The sequence below is a fragment of the Pteronotus mesoamericanus genome, unplaced genomic scaffold (assembly GCF_021234165.1).
Source record: "Pteronotus mesoamericanus isolate MK-2021 breed Mesoamerican mustached bat unplaced genomic scaffold, CSHL_Meso_final contig_182, whole genome shotgun sequence".
In the NCBI taxonomy this organism is placed as follows: Eukaryota; Metazoa; Chordata; class Mammalia; order Chiroptera; family Mormoopidae; genus Pteronotus; species Pteronotus mesoamericanus.
Window position 1 is genome coordinate 25,956,897 of NW_026555078.1, and position 22,880 is coordinate 25,979,776.

At 37.8% G+C, this 22,880-nt stretch overlaps 1 protein-coding gene across 3 annotated transcripts in view; it reads left to right on the plus strand.

The window, feature by feature from the left end:
* Positions 1–22,880, plus strand: part of PPP2R5E (protein phosphatase 2 regulatory subunit B'epsilon) — a 138,967-nt gene that overhangs the window by 12,184 nt on the left and 103,903 nt on the right. The gene's annotated exons all lie outside the window — the stretch shown is intronic.

Sequence of the window (22,880 nt, forward strand, 5' to 3'; positions counted from 1 at the left end):
ACATACATATCTATACATTGTATACATGTGCTTTTATACAGATGTTATGCCCATTAAGAACATACACTAACATAGGAAGTTAAAAATGATGATATTAAAAAATAAAATATATAGAGTTCTTATACTTAATTTTGTACCTCCTTTTCCCTTGCCCATCCCCCAGCACATGCACTGGCTCCGAGTATGTCTTTGTTTTGAGGTTTTGCTTCTAAGAGTGAACCTTCTTGTTAGGTTTTGAGCCTTGTTAGTTTTATATCTTTATGTGAAGAGTTGAATGAGAAAACTTCCTTCTTTACCTTCTTGAAGTTTTTGTCCAGGCTTTTGAATTTATTGCACTTAAAGAAACAGAATCTGAATTGAAGATTTTGCTAATTTAAGGAGTATCATAGATGGTTCTTTGTCGAGGGCTCTTATCTGCTATCAGTGGGTGGGTTTCAGAGGGCCCTTGACCCTCTTGAAATTCCAGGCAGTATTTTGTGTCTCTGTGCAGTTTGACATTTTTTCTAGGCAAAGGCTTTCATCAGATTCTCAGAGGAGTTTCTACAAAGGTTAGGAACCGCTGCTTTGGGTGGTAGGCGTCAGTTTTCTCACTCAGAGCAGAAAGAGAGAGAATTTGTCACATAATACCGTTCTGTAGAAAGGAGATCACATGAAAAGAGGTTTCTTCTGCATGTCTCTCCTGGATTCTAGTTCTTTTTGATATCAAACAGAATTTTAAAAGATCTTTGAAGGTAAAAGTGACTACATGACTGCGCGGTGGTGGTTTGGAAAATTAGGCGAGGTGAATAAGACTACTAAAGGGAAAGCTGAGTGTGCCTGTAAGAAAGCATTTTTCCTGGAGTAGCTAGGGACCTGGAAGGCATTGGGAGAAGAAACTCAAGTTTCCTTTGCAGGTGAATAAATAGTTTATTATTTATTTATTTATTTGAAAAAAAAATCTATTTGAAAAAAGTAGTTTAGAGAGGGGAAGGGAGTGTGGAGGAGGGAGAGAAACATTGATGCGAGAGAGAAACATGGATTGGTTGCCTCTGGTACATGCCCCTACTGGAGACCAACCCTGCAGCTCAGCATGTGCCCTGACTGGGAACCGACCAGAGGCCTTCCGCTTTGCAGAATGATGCCCATCCAACTGAGCCACACTGGTCAGGGTAGTGAATAAATAGTTGAGAAGGAGAAGAGAAGCATTGTCTTGTGGTTCTGCTGTGTGCTGGGAGATGTAACACATGGTGTCACATTGAAGCTTCCAACAGCACCAAGAGCAAGGATGTTTTCTGTTAACTGGGCCAATCCTACAGAGAGAACCAGGGTTGGGACCCCAGGCCTATCTGGTTGTAAAGCCAGTGCCTTCTCTATTATGTGCATTAGCAGTAGATGAACACAGGTGAGCACCTTCTCTATTATGTGCATTAGCAGTAGATGAACACAGGTGAGCACCTTCTCTATTATGTGCATTAGCAGTAGATGAACACAGGTGAGCACTGGGGCTAATTGCTGTCTTGCTCATGCTGCGCTGGGATGATTCACTAAGGCAGGCAGGAAGGATAGCTGGCACCTCCCCGTGGCAGGAAGGGGGAAGATGCTGCTTGGGACTCCTGTAGGACTCAAATGCCGTCATTGTAAAGGCACGTCAGCCACTGGGTGGTTAGGGTTTGGTAAACTGGTGGCGTTCTGGCAGCGTTGTCCTTTACATTCATCTTTCCATCTTTGGGAATTAGCTTATTCTAGGAAAGGGCATGGGTTCAAGTGTAGGTGATAATCCTAGCTTATGAACTGAACTTTGTGAACCTCTTTGGAGCTTCCATTTTCACTTTTGTAAAATGGGACTGATACTTCCCAAGGTGGTTGTGAGGCATGAGATCAGAAGGGTAAACTGCCTAATGTGTGGTTGGTTGCTCAATAAATATTCCTTTCCTTATCATTCTGTTTGTCATTGATTTTTCTTTGAGTCACTCCTCTGGACCTAGATCTTGTTTCAGAATACATAGTGTTGCAAGGGAAGAGATTTGGCAAAAGTTCATCGACTTATGTAGGCACCATGAAAGACTTTCATTTTATGGTGATGTTACATTTTAATTTAATTTGTGGTTGCTTGTGCCTGGAACACTGTTCAAAGTAAATGGTAAAACATTAAAAAGAACGCGGAGAACATCAGGACTTGGCATCATTTCAGGAAAAGTGCTGTCTTCTAATAAGGAAGATACACACTTTCGAATTATCCTTTACCAGAGCACCCCTGGAAGACAATATCTGGAAACAGAAGGGGATACTCCTCTGCCAAATCTTAGAAGGAAATACAGTGAGACTTTAGAGTGGGTTCAAGCTCCTAAGGGGCTGTCTCATAATAGCAGTTTGGAAATCACAGATATCATGTGACTTGTACATTATAGGCATATAACACTTTGTTTTTGAATAAATATTTTGGAATCAAGGGCATTTGCAACAAAATGAGTTTCTTTTGAGGGTCAGGAGGCTACTTCAACTTGTCTCATCAAGTTAATTTTCCAGAAAGATAGTGAGTGATGCATCAAAAGGACTGGTGTTTTTCTCCAATTTGTGAGCAAAGGTCAAAATGACTTGAAAGCAGATTGAGAACAAGGGACTTTTTAAAAGTAAAAGGACATTTCAGGGCTCTCTGTTCTGTGTAGTCCTTCCATGTTTCTATCTACATTTGATTACCATTTACAACTGATACAGCGAACTGATGTTTTTAACAGCAACCAGTGATCTAGAAATAATATTACTGTCACTTTAAGAAAGCTTAAGGATGTTTTAATCAAAAAAAGTTAAGATGAAGCTCTAAAACTTACTTGGATGTGGCTGGACATAGGGGTAGGTCTGTCTGTAAGGTTTCATGTATGAGGAACTTTGACATAACATTTGGCTGCTGAGAATGTACTTTACTATCTAGATTTAGTTATTCCTTAGAGATTTTGGGTAGAGCTATGTTTTCTATTTAGTTTTGTATCTTAACATTGTAAAAGGCATTTCGCTAATGGTGAAATTTATTTAGGCTTTTCCGGTGTGGTGGGATGTCCTAGAAATGGTATATACTTTAGATGCCCTTGGGCTTAGCAGAGGTAGACTCTGTATTCACACTCTTGAATTATGATGTGGCTTGAATGAAATAAATCATGTGCAAATGCTTTTCAAAGTATGTATGAAATAAACAGCTATGAAAGGAGTCTACATACATTTGGCCAGGCTAAATAGTCTCCTCCAAGGGCCTTAAATTCTCATTTTTGTAATTGTTCTGTGGGCTGTGTAATTCAATCCATTCATTCATCAAATGTCTGAGCAGTATGATGCATCAGGCCCTGCCCTGGGAACACACTGATGAGCAAAACAAGAAGGTTGACAAGGTGGTTCTTCTCAAAAGGCCATTGTAGCTGGAGGTCAGAGACTGAGGGGGCTATTTAGGTTGTCAGGGCCAAATCATTCAGGTTGGTTGAAATTTGTCCTTGATCCTGTCCTTGTACATATTCATAAATCTCTGTCCATAGAATATATAAATCACTCATAAACTCCTTACCCGGCCATGAGGAATGTTTTATCCTCATGTTTGTATATTCTTATACTGTACTTAAAATTTTTTTTTTTTGTTCTATGTGATGATTAATAGCATTATAATTACTGTGAGATAGTTTTACTGTTGGAGTTAGAATTAGAAAAAGTGGTTTTGTCATGGTAACATCGTGCTCATCATTTTATGATACTGAGATTTCTTTGAAGGTAAGTGGAAGATTAAGATAGCCTTATTGTTGGAGTTGGAATTTAAAAAGTTTTCTTGTCACAGTAACATTGTTCTTGTCCTTTGATACTGAGGTTTCTTTGAAAACAAATCACTTAATCATTGCTTACTTTAAAAAAAAAGTTACCAATTTACTTCAGACTATAAATGTGACATGTACAAAATGTCCTTTTAAAACTGAGTGAAATCCATCTGCGTGTCCAGCTATATGCTCTATAAGTGGCTCTGTTATTGAAGTTCATGATCTTAAGTTTTCACGTATTTGAATTAATTGTTTTCTGAACTGCTGTTTGGATTAGTGGGGGACATAATACAATAGATTTCATTCATTAAAAGAATAAAGGTTTAGAAGATTAGAGCTAGAGTTACTGTCAGCTCCAATTGAAGTTCATTAAATAAGGATGCGAGCAACAGTAAAACTACAGTTAGGCAAAGCAATTAACACTGGTGGTGTTATGGTTACTGTGAAGTTTGAAAAAATAAATAATTGAAAGTATTTTAAATTTGACAAATTGAATGAAGTTAAAAATTGAACCCACCTCCTTGTCACTTGCTAATTTTAAATCTTCTCTTGCTATTATGATTTACTTTGTGTTATCTGTGCTGCATTCTGTGAGTGGAGTGAGTGCTTTTCAGTACCAGCACTTGAAGCAGAACTCAATTTGAGATGGTTTACAGAAGAGAGGAAGCATCATCTATGATTATCTCAATCTCTGTGGCATGTGGGAAGGTCCAACAAAACAAATAAATAAAAGGGCTCTAGAGTTCAGAATTTTGACAGTCAGTATTTCAATGACCATTCTAGTACACTAATGGTTAATGAATTTCAAAATAAGTTTAGAATCATTTTATGATTAGTCAAAATGTGGAATCAATCCTTTGAGTGTAAATCTATATTTAATATTAACATTGTTGGTGAAATTATATATATTTTTATTTTACTTAATGGAATATTATTTTTCCTTTGCTTAATAATATAAGTAGGACACTACACCTACATTTTTTTGGCTAGAAACATTCCCCCACCCCCTTTTTTTTTTTTTGAGCAAGCCTATTTATAATTCTATACTGTCTCTTAAGAGGATGATTTCTTCACATTAGGGTATCATAGTTAATGATTGATACTCATTCTCTCCATAAATGCAAGAATAATTGAGCAGTTATTTTCCTTATTCTTGGTGAGACAGTCATGAAGTTTTGCTTGACTCATTTGAAAAAGATGAGAGTTCAAAACCTTCTCCATAGGGTGATATTGAGGATTGATTAAGTTAATATAGCCAGCGCTAAGAGTAGGTTCCAGATTATGGTGTTATATAAATGCTAGCTGTCTCTGCCGTTGTTGTTGATGTTATTATTTATTTATAAACACTTATAATCTGTATTTTAAGAGCTGGGTTTCAAGTGGATCTTTTAAAGATGATTTATTTCTATAATTTATGTTTAGGGAAGTAGCTGGTTGTTTTTTAAAATCCATTAAGTCTACCCATAGACTAAATTGTCTAAGTAAAACAATATATCAGTATATATTGCATTTGCGAATGAAATTTAAAAAGTATTTAAAAGCATTTTTGAGTAGAGTAACATTCAGAAGCTGTCAATGTCAGTATGTTGCTGGATCCAAGGACTAGTCTAGCCAAGGATGTGCTGCTTTGCTTTATGAGAGACATTTAAAGCATTGTGTTCACCTGTCCTCCCCAGCTGGTATGGGTCACGTGCTGCGGGGACTGTGGAGTTGGATGTGTGTGATGACACTGAATGTTGTCACTGACACATCTGAAGGGGCTGTTGGTAGTTGCTAAGAGGTTGGTGAATGTTACCTGGACAGGGAAATAGCTGTTAACCTCACATCTTTCATTAAGTGGGAGCTTTGAAAAAAAAAAAATCTAAAAAAAAATCTAAAGATGTTGCTAGTTTTACAAAAGTATCTTTGGAGCAGGTGGCTTTGAATATGAATTTCATGTGTGTTACAAATTTTTTCTTCATCTGTAAGTTTTTACCCAGAGCTATTTTAATGAACTGAAATTATGGATTTGTCAAGCACCTGTAATTTTGATTATCAGTGAAACCTGTATTTAGTCTTTATTCAGATCTCGAAAGTCTTTTCCTTTTTCTCCTTCCTGGCAAGTTGTGGTTATTTAAATGTCCAAACCACTCATTTCTTATACGTTTTTCAGGATAATGAGCGTCATCATTGATATGTCTTCAGTTTCTTTTGAGACAAGGAAATGTATTCAACCTAGTGCATATTTTTTTTGCTTTCATAAATGAATTCAAATAAAATAAGTGTGAATGAAAATATTCACAAAATCAACATGTACATGTAATTTGAAGTAGGTATAGAATGAGGGAAACCAAGATTCCAAGGAATAACGGGCAGTTCAGAGTTCAGTACGTGTGGGAGAACTGGAACGTCAATCAGAACTCTCCCTTCCAAGTTACTGTCCTGAGCTGGTAGATGCTGATGTTTCTGTTCTACCTTGAATTCTTACATTTTATTCAAAAGATTTTAAATAAAGACTCTAAGACTTAAAAATGAAAGCCTCTGTCAGGCAGGGTACTGTATGTTTTACTTCAGCTCTATTGAAGCAAGTGTCAGTCAGTCCCCTGTGGCTATTCTTTCTTCCCTCATCATAACTGTTTAAAATTTTTTTTTAAAAAGAGTTTTTTACATTTCGTTTTTTCTTCTCTCAGTATTGTTCCTTCCTCAGTTGTTTGGCAAATGGGTTTGCTTAGGGCACATAGAGCTATGGCCAGGTCAGAAATACAGAGGTAGCAGGGGAGGCCAGGTAGACAGATGATGAAGACACAAAGATGTTGCATGTCCAGCAGGGCAGGTTTGTCAGCCAGCCAGCCCTCCAGCCAGCCAGCCAGCCAACCAGCCAGCCAATATTAGAATTCCAGCCAATTTTCCTTGCGTGTTGGGTACCTTGGACAAATGACCTTCTCGGAGTCTTACTTTGCTCATCTGTAAAGTGATAATATCATCTGCCTTGAAGGATTAGTTTGAGAGGTGATATATGTCAAATGCCTAGACCAGTGCTGACACATGGTAGGCATTTGGTAATTGACAGTTGTTACAGTATTTGCTTCCTTGAGGTCAGGGACCATGTCCATTCATGATTGTATTCCCGTTGCCTAGGATACTGCCCCCTTCACATCTTTGCTGCTCCATGAGTACCTGTTGAAAGAAACCATCCTTTCAGCTAGGAAGGGAATTTTTCATGTACATAAAGTGGTGCTGACTCATAAAATTATTTCTTACTCATTCCTTTTTCTTTTCTAGTTTGTATCTTAAATATTCTTTTAAAGACCTTTTTTAAAAAATGGAGAGTGTTTTTGTGCAATGTAATTGTGTAACAAACTGAGCATAGCTTTAAAGACAAGGGTTTATGATTATGGCCTGCTGTGGTTAGCTGAGAAGGTGCTGCTTTGGACAGAACACAATCTCTCAATACGAAAGGCATAAGATTATAGAATGTTGCCGAGTGCTTTGATCGGCGCTGGGCATAAGTTTCCTTTTCTGGTTTTATCCTTGGTCATTTTAGTTCTGATTGAGAGCTGGCAGTGTCTGGTGTGTAGGGAGATATGGAATGAGTGTTCATTGAATGAGTGTATGAATGAATGTAGTGATTGTTCAGATATCAAAATTTAGTGGGGTCTATATTAGGTAGTATTTATTTGATCAACTTCGGAGAGCAGAAATAGTATACAAACGTTAAATGAATTTCAGTGTAGCAGCAGCCTTAGCAATAAAAACAACTCAGTTTCCTGTCACATCTCAGGTTTACACCAGACTGAGATTTGCTGATTCACAAGAATCGTTGCTGGCACTAACCTGGCGCTTTGCTGCTCTCCTTGGATACCCCATAGAAAACTTTTCACTGGACTGGAACCCAGGACCTGAAAAACATCACCTTTATATTGTCTCCTCTCGGTAGATTTGTGGGGGATGTGTGAGTGGGAGGGAGAGAGTAATACTCTAGTTCGTCCTTTCCCTCTCGCCTGGCCCCTCTTGCCTTATAGGGGGATTTCTGTCAGCTCAGAGGCACTGGTTCTGGCTCATCATGATTAATGAAAGCCGAGTGCTATAAAAGTTACTGCTCTGGTCCTCTGTGTAGTTTCTCTTTCTTCTTAGATGGACTTTTCTCTTCACCCAGCCTGTCTTTACTTTTGTTTGATGTGTGTTTAGGACATTTAAAAAGCTCACTTTAATTCTGGCCTTAGGCAATCATAATGAAAGAGGAAAAGTTTCTATTTGCTGTTGCAGGAAGCCTTCTCCTTCTACCCCCTGCTTCCCACCCCCTACAGTTGTACATTTTTTAATACTCAGGAAGAAGAGAATTTTAGATTTTACTTGTTTCTATCCCTTCATTGATTAGTCAGTATAATTAAGAGGTGAGAAGATTTGATGTGGTTTGCTAAATTTCTGAGTAACAAGAGAAACATAGTGGTCCATATTTTTGAAAATCTGTGTGTAGTATGTGGGAAGATTTTCTTTTACCAAAAACCTCATTTCCAGGGGTCTTTATTTTGCTATACATAATTTGATAAGACTATCTGTCCTTGTCCTTCGTACTTGAAGGAGATGCAGTGTATAATCTCAGGAGACCTGTGTGGGACCCCGAGAGGCCTTTTTTTGGTGAGCGTATCTTCAGAAACATAGGTAATCAGGATCTGTCTCTAGGAATTGTTTTTTCTTCTTGAAAACTCATTTCTACATGTCAAATATAAAGTAGGCCCACAAACTGTAGTGAGTGCTTTCATTTAACTATCCAAACAATTTCTGTTTCAGTTCCAAAAAAGGTAATTTTTTCCCCCATCCATTAGATACTTACATTTCCTCTTTTTTTTGAGGGAGAGTGGGGTCATTCAATGCTATTTAGTTCTTTTTGTGGTAATAGATGAGCTGTTTCAGAAATCCAGCCAGTCAGCATATAATAAATATTAATGTTAGGTTTCTATAGAGTTTGGAAAGCTCTGCTAGCAGAACACATATATTGGGAGAATTCTGCTTAATTTATAGTGTTGCTGGAAAGAATTGTAAATGTTTTAGTTTTTAAAACTGTAATGTCAGATATAACTTTTAAGAGAGAAGTAGTCTAGAAGGAGATATAAAGAAACTGTATCTTTGGGGAATGGGAGTGGAGGGTTTCACTCTCTACCTTGACATTGAAAAACTAGTCCTTTATCCACCCATCATCCATGTACATATCTGTTTCAGCCAAGGAAGAGAAGTCCAGCTTGTGATCTCTTTAATATAATTATTAAAGTTTCTTTTCTATAAGCAGAGAGCTTTAATTGCTTATCTATCTAGATCACCTTGATAAGGCATTATTTCTGATGTTCAGCAGGAGGGTAAAGTACTTAGTAATTTTCAGAAATAGCGTGTGGGGCATCGAAAAGAGAAATTGTATTGGTGTGAAATCTTTTAATCTCCCTGTTTTCCGAGATTCTTACCATGGTATTTCATTGCATAAAGGACTCAGCTCCTTGGTGGTCATACCACACTTCAGTGAACTACACTGTAATTTGTGACCTGGGCTCTCTCCTTTTCTAATCAGCTCATCAACTCAGCACCATCATGCCCGTTCTCTATCAATTTACGTTAGATTTGGAATTTTGATTTTGTGTAATGCCATTAGAGACACCAAGAGAGCTCGGTGGTTTCCATTCGATTTGGGGGATAAAAAGATACTAAGTCAGCTTTTGCTGCTTAAGAAACCACTTTAAAACTTGGTGGCTTAAAAACAACAGCCATTTCTTTAGTTTACCATTCTGTGGTTGGACAGTTTGGGCTGGATTCAGCTGTGTGATGGACGGATCTCTTCTGGCCTCATTCTTGCACCTACAGTCAGCTGACAATTGATGGTCACTGTCACTGTGTGAGTCTTATCATCTAACAGGCTAGTCTGGGTTGTGGGGTTCTCTAGAGCGCTAAGAGAGGGCAACTGCAAATGCTTAAGTACTTTTCAGATCTCTGCTTATGTTATGGTTGCTCTGCTTATGTTATGGTTGCTATTATCCTGTTGTTCAAAGCAAGTTTCAAGGCAAGCTGGAATTCCAACGGTGGAGAAAGCTTCCATCTCTTTGTTGGAAGAGGTCTAAAATTATGCTGCAGTGGCATGACTACAAGGAGGGAAAGAACTTGTGGCCCTTTTTGCAATCTGCCATAGATAATTCTGAGGACTCCAAGTCTTGGTTCAATGGATATTGTCTCTATTTTGAATTATATCTAGAATCCAACCATTTCTCACTACATCCTTGGCCACCTCCTAGCCCGAACCACTATTGTCTTTGCTCCTAACAGGTTTCCTGCCTTGGAGCAAAGCAGCAGCCAGAACAAACTTTTCAAAATGGTCTCTCATTTTGATCTCATTTGGAATAAAATTTGAATTCCCTCCTGAGAGTACAAGACTTTACTTACGGCCCTTTTCTGACCTCATATCGCTCTCCTCCTCACACAAGCTATTCCAGCTACACTTCCCTTCAGGCTGTTTCTCAAATACACTAAACATAATCCTGCCCCAGGGCTTTGCATTGGCTGTTTTCTTGCCAGATATTCAGCAAGCCTCCTTCCTTTTCTTTTAAGTCTCTGGTTATATATGACCTTCTTAGACCTTCACTGATACACCTACATAAAATAATGTTCATTCCTACCAGTTTCTGGCTGATTTTATTTTACTCCATAGCACTTATCACCACCTGACACTTGTTTATTTTCTGTCCCCTCCAGTCAGACACTGTAAACTCCATGAGGACAGTGACTTTGATTGTTTATCCTCAGTTCCTAGAGCAGTGCCTGGCGCAGGGTACACACTCCCTGAGTCTCAGTGGAATAACTGTTCAGTGAAATTCATCACCTGGTTTTAGGAGTGGCTCCTTCCCGGAGCTGGCAAGGCCCGTGTCTCATCGTCACTGGGCTAGGCTGCCCTTGCCCGAAGCTCAGCTGGACTAGTGTATGGGTATTTAATGAAGTGTTCATCCTATTCTGCTTGAAAAAAATTTAAGCAATTTTAAACTGATGATATTTGGATCATCTTCCTTTATAGATACATATCTTCATGGATTTAGAAATATAATTATTCCATTATATGCCAGTGGTTTATGAAAATGCACAAACATACATGGGTTTTTTGCAGAGGGTCGCATGCAGAGCAAACACTGTAGGCTAGAGATGAAGGCTCGGGCAGTTGTGGTGTACCTGCCTTCTGCTTGTACTCTTGAAATTCCTTCATTTCACCAAGATTCCTTTTGTTTAGATCTTTGTCCCAAATTTCTCAGCTCCCCCCTGGGCCAGGCTCTCTCTGAGCTTTAGCTAACCTGGGCTTACAGTGCTGTCCTATAAGTCTAATTTGTCTCTCAAATGGCTTTTTTATAGCTGCTTCTGAGGCTTTGAATCTGAATTCTGTTAGTTCATGGGAGTTAACTGTTTGCAAGTATGTGATTGTAACATATAGTCAAACCTCTAATTTGGAATAATGAGATGGAATGAGAATGAGTAGAAGGAAGGGCAGTTTGGCTTAGTGAAGCCTCTGAATGACAGAATGTTTAAAAATAAGGGCAGTGGTATGATTTTTAAATTATAGTGCATAGGTCAAAGATATAACTGGCATATAATGAGCCATGTGGAAATATTTACAGTTCACAACAGATCTACAGAATGAGCTGAGAGTTTTAAGCAGTGGAATCTTTGTAGGAGTTGTTTGACCCAGGATTTGAAGGCAAATTCAAAGAACTCAAGAAATTGTTAATTTCTTTTTTCAAAAGGTTATTTATTTACTTTTAGAGAGAGGGGGAGGGAGGAAGAAAGTGAGGGAGAGAAACATTGATGTGAGAGAGAAATGTCAGTTGGTTGCCTCTTGTATGTGCCCAAGCAGGGACTGAACCTGCAACTGAGGCATGTGCACTAACCGGAAACTGAACCGGTGACCTTTTGCCTTGCGGGACAATGCTCAACCAGCTGAGCCACCGCAGTCAGGGCTGTGACTGACTTATTTCACGTAGCATAATGTTTTCAAAGTTCATCAGTGTTGTGGCATTCATCAGTACTTTATTTCTTTTCATAGTTGAATAATATTCCATCGCAACACATTTATTTATCTCTTCATCAGTTGATGAACACTTGGGTTGTTTCCACTTTTCTGCCATTAGGAATAATGCTCCTTTGTTTTTATATGGGCATGAGAGCGTATTCTAAATTTGCTTGGTTAAATTATTTTGGGAGTGGAATTGCTGGGTCATGGTAACTATATTTAAGTTTTTGAGGAATTGCCAAAATGTTTTCCAAAGCAGCTACACCATTTTACTTTCCCACTAGTGATGTATAAAGGATCCAGTTTCTCTACATCCTTGTCAACACTTGCTATTTTTTTTTTTGTCTTTTTGATCATAGCCATCCTGTTGGGTATGATTTGTGGCATTCTCCCAGTGGCTCTCGCTGTTGAACATCTTTGCATGTGCTTATTGGCCATTGGTATATCTTCTTTGGAGAAATGTCTCTTTAATCAATTGTCCATATTTGGTTTGTCTTTTTTTTTTTTTTGAATTGCAAGAGTTCTTTTTATATTCTGAGTACAAATCTTTATCAGATACACGATTTGTATATATTTTTTTCCCATTCAATGTATTGTCTTTTTACTTTCTTGATAGTGTCCTTTGAAGCAGAAGTTTGTGATCTTGATGAGGTCCCATTTATCATATTTTGCCACGTATAATATGCACTTTTTGCCCAAATTTTTGAGGGAAAAATAAGTATGCGCATTATACATGGGTAGTTCTAACTCTGTATCTGTATAAATGTTTTTAATTCTTTTATTTATTCTTATGCGTCAAAAGTATAACTCTAGAAAGCAATACTGATATCCATATACAAAATAATACCCTGGAACACAACAGTTTTGTTTCTAAATAAATAAATAATGGAATTAAAAAATTAAAACGAAAGATTTTTTCCCTAAAAGTTTGGGCCAAAAACGTGAGTGCACATTATACACAGCAAAAGATGGGATCTGCTTTTCTTTTATTGTTTGTATTTTTCCTACTGCTTTTTATTTATTTATTTTAAAGATTTATTTTTAGAGAGAGGAGAAGGGAGGGAGAAAGTGGGAGAGAAACATCGATTGATTGGTTGCCCCTCACATGCATTCTGTCTGGGGACTGAACCCACAACCGAGGCATGTGCCCTGACCAGGAATTTAACCTGCGATCTTTTTTCTTTGTGGGATCATGCCCAACCAGCTAAGCCACACCTGTCAGGGTTCTCAACTGCTTTTTAATTCCTAGGTATTCTGTAGAATTTTATGATAGGAACAAGAGAACGAGGGTTTTAGCTAATTCTGTCACTGATAAACTGGTTGACAGTAGGCAAGTCACTGTCCGTTTGTCCTGCCTACATCTGTCTGTCTTTCACAAAAATGGTTTCCTAAGAATCCAAGCTGATCATGTAACATCCCTCTTCACAGATGTTCATTGGTTTTCCTTTATCCGCAAAGGATAAACTTTAAACACTTAAGTTGGCATTTAAAGCTCTCCTACCAGCTGGCCTGCTCTATTTCTTTGGCACATCTTCTCTAGAGATGCCAAATATCTCTCCAGTGTCTAAACCTGTGTGGGCTATCTTACCTACATCTCAATCTGTCGTACCCTTTTCCTGCTTAATTACTCTGCATGTTCTTTTTTTCTTAACTAAGTGTCTTCCTCATACCTTATTCCTCTTTGTGTAGTAAACTCCCCACATAATCCTTTCAGGATCTAGGGCAAATGTTCATTGTTGTGTCTGGGCTATGCCTGGCACATAGTGCATGTTTAATAACTCTTTGTTGAATGAATGATTGAAAGAAACACTACCTTTTCTTGAAGTCTTGCCAAGCTTTTTATAACAAATTGTTATTTCCTCTCTTGGATTCCTAGAGTGTATGCTTTTTTTTTTTTTTTTTTTTTTTTAAAATCCTCGCCTAAGGACATGCTTGTTGATTTTAGAGAGAGGGGAAAGTAGGGAAAGAGCTATCAGTTGCCTCTTGTACACCTCCTGACTGTTGGCTTGTGTGCCACTCCCTGACCAGGGGTCAGACCTGCAACCCAGGCATGTGCCATGACTGGGATTTAGCCCACGACCTCTCAGTCCAGGGGATGATGCTCCAACCAACTGAGCCACTCTGGCCAAGGCCCTAGAGTGTATACTTTTTAATATCTGTTATAATATACCACACTATTTTGTAATTTATCTGTAATATCCTTCTCACCCAGTGATATCCAGAGAGGCGGGTGATTTGTTCACTATGTTCCCAGCTGAGTTTCCAGCATGTGTAGTAGAGCGGTGGCCTGTGAATGGATGAATTTCTCTGGAGAACTCTGTTAAGTGAAAGAGGGGATGCATCTAGTCTAGAATGTAGTTCTCAGCTTCCATGAATTATGAATTAGTTTAGATTTAAGATTGTAAGTGTGTGTGCAGAGCTCATGGGGAGTTAAAGACTTAGAAAAAGTCCAAACTTCGCAGGTTGCAGTCCAAACTTGGCCAGGGACTGGAGACAGGCTGGCTCTGAGAACACAGCCTCCCTTGCCTGGTCTTATGAGTGCAGAGAAGAAGTGGGGAGAGCAGAATGAATGGCAAAGAGTTGAGCACATGAGCAGGTTGTTATTATTATTCCATGATGCCTGCTATTTATGTGGAATTCCTCAGTTGTAAAGTAGCTGCTTTCAAGTTTAATTATCTTTTTAACCGTGGAGGTGTAAAGCTGCCTTTGCTGTCTTTGGAAATTTCTTTGGGAGTTTACAGATTACAGAAGCCTACTAACGCTGTAAGATTTCTTCCAGCTCTAAGATTTTATGGTTCAAGACTTTGTCTTTGTCATGAACTATTTTTTGATTACTTTATTTTCCTCAGTGACTCCTATCTTAACCTAACTCATTCAAGCCATATTTATGTGAACTGCATCATAACATTAATTCATTCAGCAAACATTGTACTAGGAATTTTCTAGGTGCTGGAGTGACAAAGGTAACTAAGTTAGCATTAATTTAACAGTATGTATTGGACAGGAGTTTTATGCTGTGGCCTGGGCATAAAGTGTGAATTAGACAAGCAAGGCTCTTGAATTATACAGGTTGTAGCTTTTCATGGGTGTTGGTATTTTCCTCCCCAAAGTAGCTGTTAGCTATGGTTTTTTTTAGAGAGTGTGTGTGTGTGTGTGTGTGTGTGTGTTTGTATTTCATTTCTCCGATCATTTTAATACCCCAGATGAATAGTTCTCAGGAATAACTTGATTGACTTGTTTAGTTGGGTTCTTTTGATTGCCAAGAAAAACTCTGCTAGCCAAGAAAACATGAGGGCTCTTTGGAGAAATCAGGCTTTGAAGTTTATAATCTATACAATATGTACAGGTCTTCCAAGTGGTTATTCAGGCAGTGTGATAGGAATAATCTGTACCTGTGGCTGATTTTTCATTTGGAAGAAAATTTTGGAAGTAGCTTAGACTGTTATTCAGTACTTTCCATACTCCCTAATTCTTTAAACAGATTTCATTTCTGAATAATGAACTTATGTATTTAAATTTTGGACTCAGGACACTGGCATGTGATTTTGGTACTGCATGCTTAATAAGAACTTCAGAGTTTTTCTGTTTTGTTTGCTTTGCTTTTAAAACTAAGACTGTGCCCTTCCTTAGGAAAGCAGAATTTTGTTTGTTTATTTTAGTCGATTGGATTTTTTCCTCAAATACCATGTTTTCCTGTATATAAATGCGTACTTTTTTGCCCAAATTTTTGAGGGAAAAATAAGGATGCACATTATACATGGGTAGTACTAATTCCGTATCTATGTAAATGTTTTAAATTATTTTCTTTATGCTTATGCATTAAAAGTGTAACTCTAGAAAGCAATAATGATATCTGTATGCCAGATAATATCCTGGTCTATGATAGTTGGTTTTGTTTCTAAATATAAATAAATAAAAAATTGAATTAAAAAATTAAAATGAAAATTTTTTTCCCTGAAAGTTTGGGTGAAAAATGTGGGTGCACATTATACATGGCAAAATACAGTAGTTTTCCCCACGTTCTGTTATTTGAACCTTTTAAATAAGGGCATTTAAAGTCTTCATACAATTCTTTTAGTGTCATTATACCTAAGAGGAGAAAGACTATGGGTGTCAGACGTGAAGCGAGTTAAAATATACATTAAAACACTTTTGGGGGAGGATAATAGTAGGGAGTATTTAAACAGAACAACTTTTAAAACAGACATCTTTTAAAACTGTTTAAGACAGTTTTAAGACTGTATCCTTTGCAACGTTTAAAGTGCAGTTTAAATATACTAGTTTTTGCCCTAACTACTCTCCTTGTACCTCTTTGGCCTGGAACAGTTAGTTTTCAGACTTCAGTGTACATAAGAATCAGCTGAGGAATTGGTTGAGTTGTTGATTCTCATCTGTACTCCCCAGTGGTTCTGATCAGTCGATCTCGCCTAGGGATGTGCAGGCCAGATGGTTTGGATGCTATGAGCCACAGACCGGACGTTGATTTGGAAGCTTCACAATGTTCCTTTCTAACCTCCTTTCTTAGCGCTCCTAACACAGGCCATCTGGCCTGTTCCCAGCCCGCTGCCCCACACCCCATGTTCTTGAATGGCCTTGGTGCCTATGTTCTATTCATTCCCTCTAAGATGGAAATGAATCTGCTGTCTCCCTACGGGCTCAGCTCAAGAGGTGGGCTTCCTGAGAAGGTGCCTTCCTCCTAACTCCTCTGTATATGTGGTAGTTTAAAAAAGAAAAAATCACCAATATTAGGAGCTACTCCTAAAAATAGGAATTTCTAACAAACTGGTCCCGTATTCTCTCATGGTAAGTATTGGTTGGAGCTAATTAGCAGCATTTGTTACTTTATACAATAGTTTCCAAGTCTCACCCCTTCTTGTTACTCCTTAATACTGGACAAGGGTCATTTGTTGTTTATTTTGTGTTGCTACCTTATTTTCATTGAGCTGGTTTTACTCATAAACTTTCCTATTTGGCTCCTGTGGCATATAGAGTATGTTATTCTTGATTTATGGTCTATATTGCTCATTGCACCATTCCCATATATTGGCCTGCCTTACTGATATATCTCCCCGGGCTCCCATGTAGAGTCACAGGTTGTACACTGCATAACATTATGTACTGGCCCTCTGCCTTTTAATATAAAAAATAGTCCTTTTTCTCAATAAGATTTTAAGTGTCTTAGGAATGATTTAGTTTTATGTGTTCTCCATAGCACCCCATAACTATTTATATTCAACTTATTAGTTTTCATACTTTTATCAGTTTCATATAATATAAAAACATGGTAGTACCATTTTATTTTTTATTTAGAAAAGAACTGTATTAACAGAAATGATTTAATATTAGTCAGAGTCTTAAATTTGATGAATGTTCTTTTTTTTAATTTTTAGAGTTCTTTTTCCACCATTGCTTCATTTACATTATAATTTAATAAGTTTGTGACAAGTGATGTTTTAGCAGCTATTACAATACTGTTGATTGGATGTTGCCTTATGGAATACACAGTTGCTAAAGGAGATTTTGATGTAAGGATTTCAATTAGGAAATTTGAGCTAAATTTTTCTGTGTCTTACCCCCCCCCACCAAAAAAAAAGATAGAGAGAGAAAGAAAGAAAAGAAAGGTACAAACTGTTCATATGTTAATAATTGAATGTATTTTTGGTCTTTTTCTAAAAAATAGAAGAGGGAACATTTTTGAAGTTACAAGTCACGCATGTATTATTGTAGAAAATACAGATGAATATGACAGAAGGAAGTAAAAATCATTCTTACTCTAAGCCTCAGGGATGATTACCATTTTGAACATTTTGGTCTGAATTCTTCAAGCTCCCCACAACCCTCAGCAGGTGGTGGGGTAGTGGTGGCAGAGACTATATTTGTGTTGGCTCATGGTCTTGAAAATAATTCTGAACTTATTTATAAGTAAAAATATATTTGAGGGGCTAATTCTATCTCATTTCAGTATTGTTACCTAATCTGGTAGAAGTTTAACAGATCATCACGATGAATAAATTATATTAATCTGCCTTTTTGTCAGGTCAAATTGAGTGGTTAGCTTATTTAATTAGCAATACATCTTCTAGTCAGATCAGTGCTTGTTGAACCACAGCACTGAAATGTAAAGAATATAAAAGTGTGTGAGTAGAATATTAGGTAGTAGTATGTGCTTTTGCCTCAAAAAATCTGTGTCCCCATTTTGGCAACTATGAGTTGTTATTTTTTTATTTAAATATAGAAAATTGAGCCAGAATACTTTTGCTTTTGGCTTTTGGTAACTCTTGGCTTTTCTCTGCTGCTTTTAAGATTGTCTCTTTATCTTTAACCATGGCAATTTAATTATGATATGTCTTGGTGTGGTCCTCTTTGGGTTCAACTTGTTTGGGACTCTCTGAGCTTCCTGGATTTGTATGTCTATTTCCTTCACCAAATTAGGGAAGTTTTCTTTTGTTATTTGTTCAAATAAGTTTTCAATTTCTTGCTCTTCCTCTTCTTCTGGTATCCCTATGATTCGGATGTTGGTATGTTTAGAGATGTCCCAGAGGCTTCTTATATTGTCCTTCAGTTGCCATGAGGACCAATGAACCAGGACATAATGAAAACACTTATAAAATAATCAAATACCATTTAGAGGAAGGATAAATGTTACCATGTTGAGATTTTATAAAATAAAAATTATCGGTAGATTATCAGAAAATTATCAGAAGGTACCTGAAAGCCCATGAAATACAGTAATAGTAATAATAATAAATAGTTAATTCGTAGTGAGCACCTGAATGTGGGACCACTTGTTTCTCTGCCCCTGCCACCTCTTGATGCCACACCTTGTCCCCTCGCCTCTCCACCTGTTTCTGCATCTCTGACCTTCCAGCCTGTCTGGATCAATGTGGCTTCTTTAAATCCTTGGTTGTCAGGCTTCTATACAGTTTGATTTCCTGACAGTTCTGGATGTTATTTGTTTCGAGGTTTAGTTACAATTCTCTCTGTGGTTGCACAAGGAGATGAAGCGTGTCTCCCTATGCCTCTGTCTTTGATTTGTTGCCTTCTACCTGTGTGTGACCCTTGGTGAGATCTTAACCCCTCTGAGTCAGTTAGCTCTTCTATAAAATGGGACTAAACCTAAACACAAAAGATTCATTTGATGGATAAATGAGATAACCGCTTTCTCAAATCTCTAGTCCCATCCTCTTTCATTCTTCACTTCCCGTGCACGCCTTACCATGAACATGCTTCCTTTGTGATGTCTAAGAGGCCTGAATCATCTTCCACTTTCGCAACTTCCTGTCCTGTTTTTCATCTCATAGCACCCATATATGTTTTCTCTCTTATTTCAGTGCAGATGGTGTTTTTCCTCCTGTTCAGTAGTCATTTTCCTGTCTGTGCTTTGAACTTATCTCTGCTGTTTCTAGAGTTTTTACTCCGTTGGTTATCCTGCTGTTATCTTGGCTTGGTTCTTCCTCCACCTTTGCTTCCTGGTGAACACTTATTGATCTGACGAGGGGTAGCTCAGATGACACCTGCAGGAAGCTGTGAGTTCCCTGGCCTCAGGGAGGGACCCCTCCTCTGCACTTGCCCAGCAACCCCAGCACTCTTATAGCTCCCTTCTCACAAGGGCATTTGGGGTTTATTTGCCTGTTTTCCCCACTATAAGGTAGGCTCTTTGAGGGCCACAACTGTATCTTGTTTGCCTTGTGTAATATAACATGGGCCCGTGTGGATGAGTCAGATGAGTGGGATGAAGGGTGAATGAATAGCTCTCAAAAAAAAAAAGATTTTTAGGAGCAATATTTAAAGTAGATTAAGATCAGGGCTCTGGAGCCAAACTGCTTAGGTTCATACTACAGCTTAGCCACCTCTTAGGTGGCATGCCCTTTGGCAAGTGACTCCAGAGCAGCTTCTCTGAAATGAGGCTAACAATAATAGTGTTTATAAGGTTGTTGTGGGAATTAAGTACTAGAAACATTGTGGCAAACATTGAGTAATCACCTAAGAATTAGCTATTTACTACTATTACTGTTAACTATATTTCATGAGCTTTCAGGTACCTTCTGATAATTTTATGATAATCTTCTACTGATAATTTTAATTTTATAAAATCGCAACATGGCCCTGGCTGGTATGGCTCAGTGGATTGAGTGCTGGCCTGTGAACCAAAGGGCCGCCAGTTCGATTCCCAGTCAGGGCACATGCCTGGGTTGTGGGCCAGGTCCCTGGTAGGGGGCACGTGAGAGGCAATCAGACATTGATGTTTCTGTCCCTCTCTTTTTCCCTCCCTTCCTCTGTCTAAAAAGAAATGAATAAAATCTTGGGGAAAAAAAAAAAAAGAATGGGCAATTAAAAAAAATCTCAACATGGTAACATTTATCTTTCCTGTACATGGTATTTGATTATTTTAAAGATGTTCATTATGTCATGGTTCATTGGTCCTCATGGCAACTAAAGGAGTGAGGCAGGTTGGCATTATCACCCTCATGCAAGGGAAGTTTTGGGTGGTTGGAGGCACGGCCAGCACTTCCTGCCTCTAAACCCAGTGCCCACTACTTTATGCTGCATTGATGGTTCCATTAAAAGGAAAAAAAACCCATAAGAAGTAATTTTAGGCGTAAAATTGTAAAAATGGTTACAGAATTCAAACTGCTTCCCCTAATATTAGCAATTTGCGTGACTAGTGACTGTCATCTTCCTTTTTTCCCCTATTGAGCATGGTTCAGTTTTGAATATATCTCACCACTATCTTTTATTTTTTAAAAAAACAACAGCTTTATTGTGATATACTTCACATACCATACGGTTCATCTATTTAAAATGTACAATTCATTAGTTTTTAATATATTCACAAATTTGTATAACCATAACCGTAGTCTAATTTTAGAACATTTTTATCACCTCAAAAAGAAACCCTGTACCCATTAATAGTCACTCGCACTCCTCTCTCTATCCCTTCCCCACTGCCCAGGCAGCCAGTAATCTATTTTTTGTCTCTCTGGATCTGCCTATCCTGGACATTTCAGTAAAACTTTCCATGTCTTTGTATCTTGTTAGTATTTCTCGGCAGCCCCTGGAACTAGCCTGCCTGGGCTTCAATCCTGGCTCTCTCCAGGAGTGTGACCGTGCCCTTGCCCTTTGATTGATCTCTGCCTTGGTTTCCTAGTTTGCAATGTGGGGGGTAATAATATTCTCTACATATGGGTTTGTGAGAATTAAATGAGTTAAATGTGGAAAGCACTTAAAACTGTGTCTGTATAAGTACTCTATAAATTTAGCTATTATTATGCTAGAATCTGTCATAAATCTAATGGATTCTTTTTGTAGTTTTCCATATTGGTTTTTATTATTTCTGTGTTGTCAACAGCTAACCTTTTAAGTATATACACATTATTCAAGTCAGTTTTAATTTTGTGTCCTAAATCCTGAGTTTAGAATTTAGTCATTGTAAATTATTTTCTGTCCTAAAGACTTAGTTGGTGGAAAAAGAGGCAACATTTGGCAGTGCAGTTTTGTATCTTCATTTGGCAACTTGGTGTATTTATTTGAATGAGAGATAATGAACCTATCTGATTTAAAGTAAGAGTAAATCTAGGACATTGGTTTCTGAAAACCAAGTTGTACTTTCAGCAAAGTAAGTTTGGTTCTTGAAAGTTGCATTTGAAACTAATTTTTAAAACACATTTATTTCTCATAGACTTCTAAGATTAAAGGGGAGATACATTCCGATAAAAAAAATTAACAGTGCTCAAAACATATGTACCACTATTAACTTCATGGATGGGGAAGTTCTGAGGCTCAATTTAAATGATCTGCAGGATAGTAAAATGAAGCGTGAGAAATGTCTGGAGCAGTTATCATTGTCAAAATAATTTTCAACCCAAATGAGAATCAAATCTAGGTTAGGGCATATGAGAAGGATTGTGAAATACTAGATAAAACACTGCAGATGCTGAGCTAGGAACCAGAAGTTTCAGGACTAGGACTTGCTACCAGTCAGCGAAATGACCTGGAACACGCCACCTATGTTTTTTGGGCTACGGTTTTCTCATCTGTAAAATGAGACAATGGGACCAGAAGAGATGGTCTCTTGGGGCTTACCCAGGATGAAAATTATTTCATTTCTTTCTCATAGCAAATGAGATACTACCAAACATTAATCAGTTCTCTGTGCATTAGTAAGGGAAGGATATGGAAGAAAAATCTCTGTGCTTGTGGTTTTACTGCTCTTTTTCCCATTCTTATTACTGCGTTACCCCTTCTAGTTTCACATTGAGGTGGCTATTTTATGATTTGTATCTTATTTTTGCATTTCTGTCATGTGTATTCGTCTCTTTTGCAGGCAGCTCTGACATGGAATATCTTCAAAATCGTATTAAGGTTTTAGTTACAGACGCTTCAGCTGGGCTGTGGAGCTCAGGACTGAACTCCGCCTTCCCTCTGTGGCTGGTGATGGAAATGGAGCTAGAGTGTTCTATGTTTTGGTGTGTACTGAGGCCTTTTTTGAGTAGTTGCATTTCTTAAAAGTTGCCTATGAAGTAAATTCTTGTGTATAAATGATTTTTATGACTCATTTTGATTTTAAACTTGGAATTGTAGTTTTATAGGGGAAAAACACATTGGTACTTGACACAATAAACTTTCACTTAACATTCCAAATATTTACTTTAAAGAGCCACTCTGGTTGTAACCAGGCAGTTTTATATTTCATATTCTCTGCCAGTGGTTCCCAAATGTGGGCTGTGAAAGCTGGAGAGGTATATGGAGTTATTGTAAGAGGTTTAGTCATCAATATGGACCTCTATTCTGCAGACTGAATAAATAATAGGCCTTGGGCATAAATCTAGTCATGTTTTCCGAATATATATAAGTACTTGTGATTAATAAAGCACAGGTTTATTTAAAGTTATGTACTGAAATCATGAAAATCACTTATTTTTTTAATATCAATGATAGAGTTACTAGCATACAAAGATCCAAGAGTACTCTCAAACCTCCCAAATGTATATACATAAAGCTTGGAAAACATTTTTTAAAACCATGTCAAGAAGTTAGCGGAATAGTCACAGGATCCACCTTATTTTATGTATGCATTTGTTTAGAAGCCATATATATAT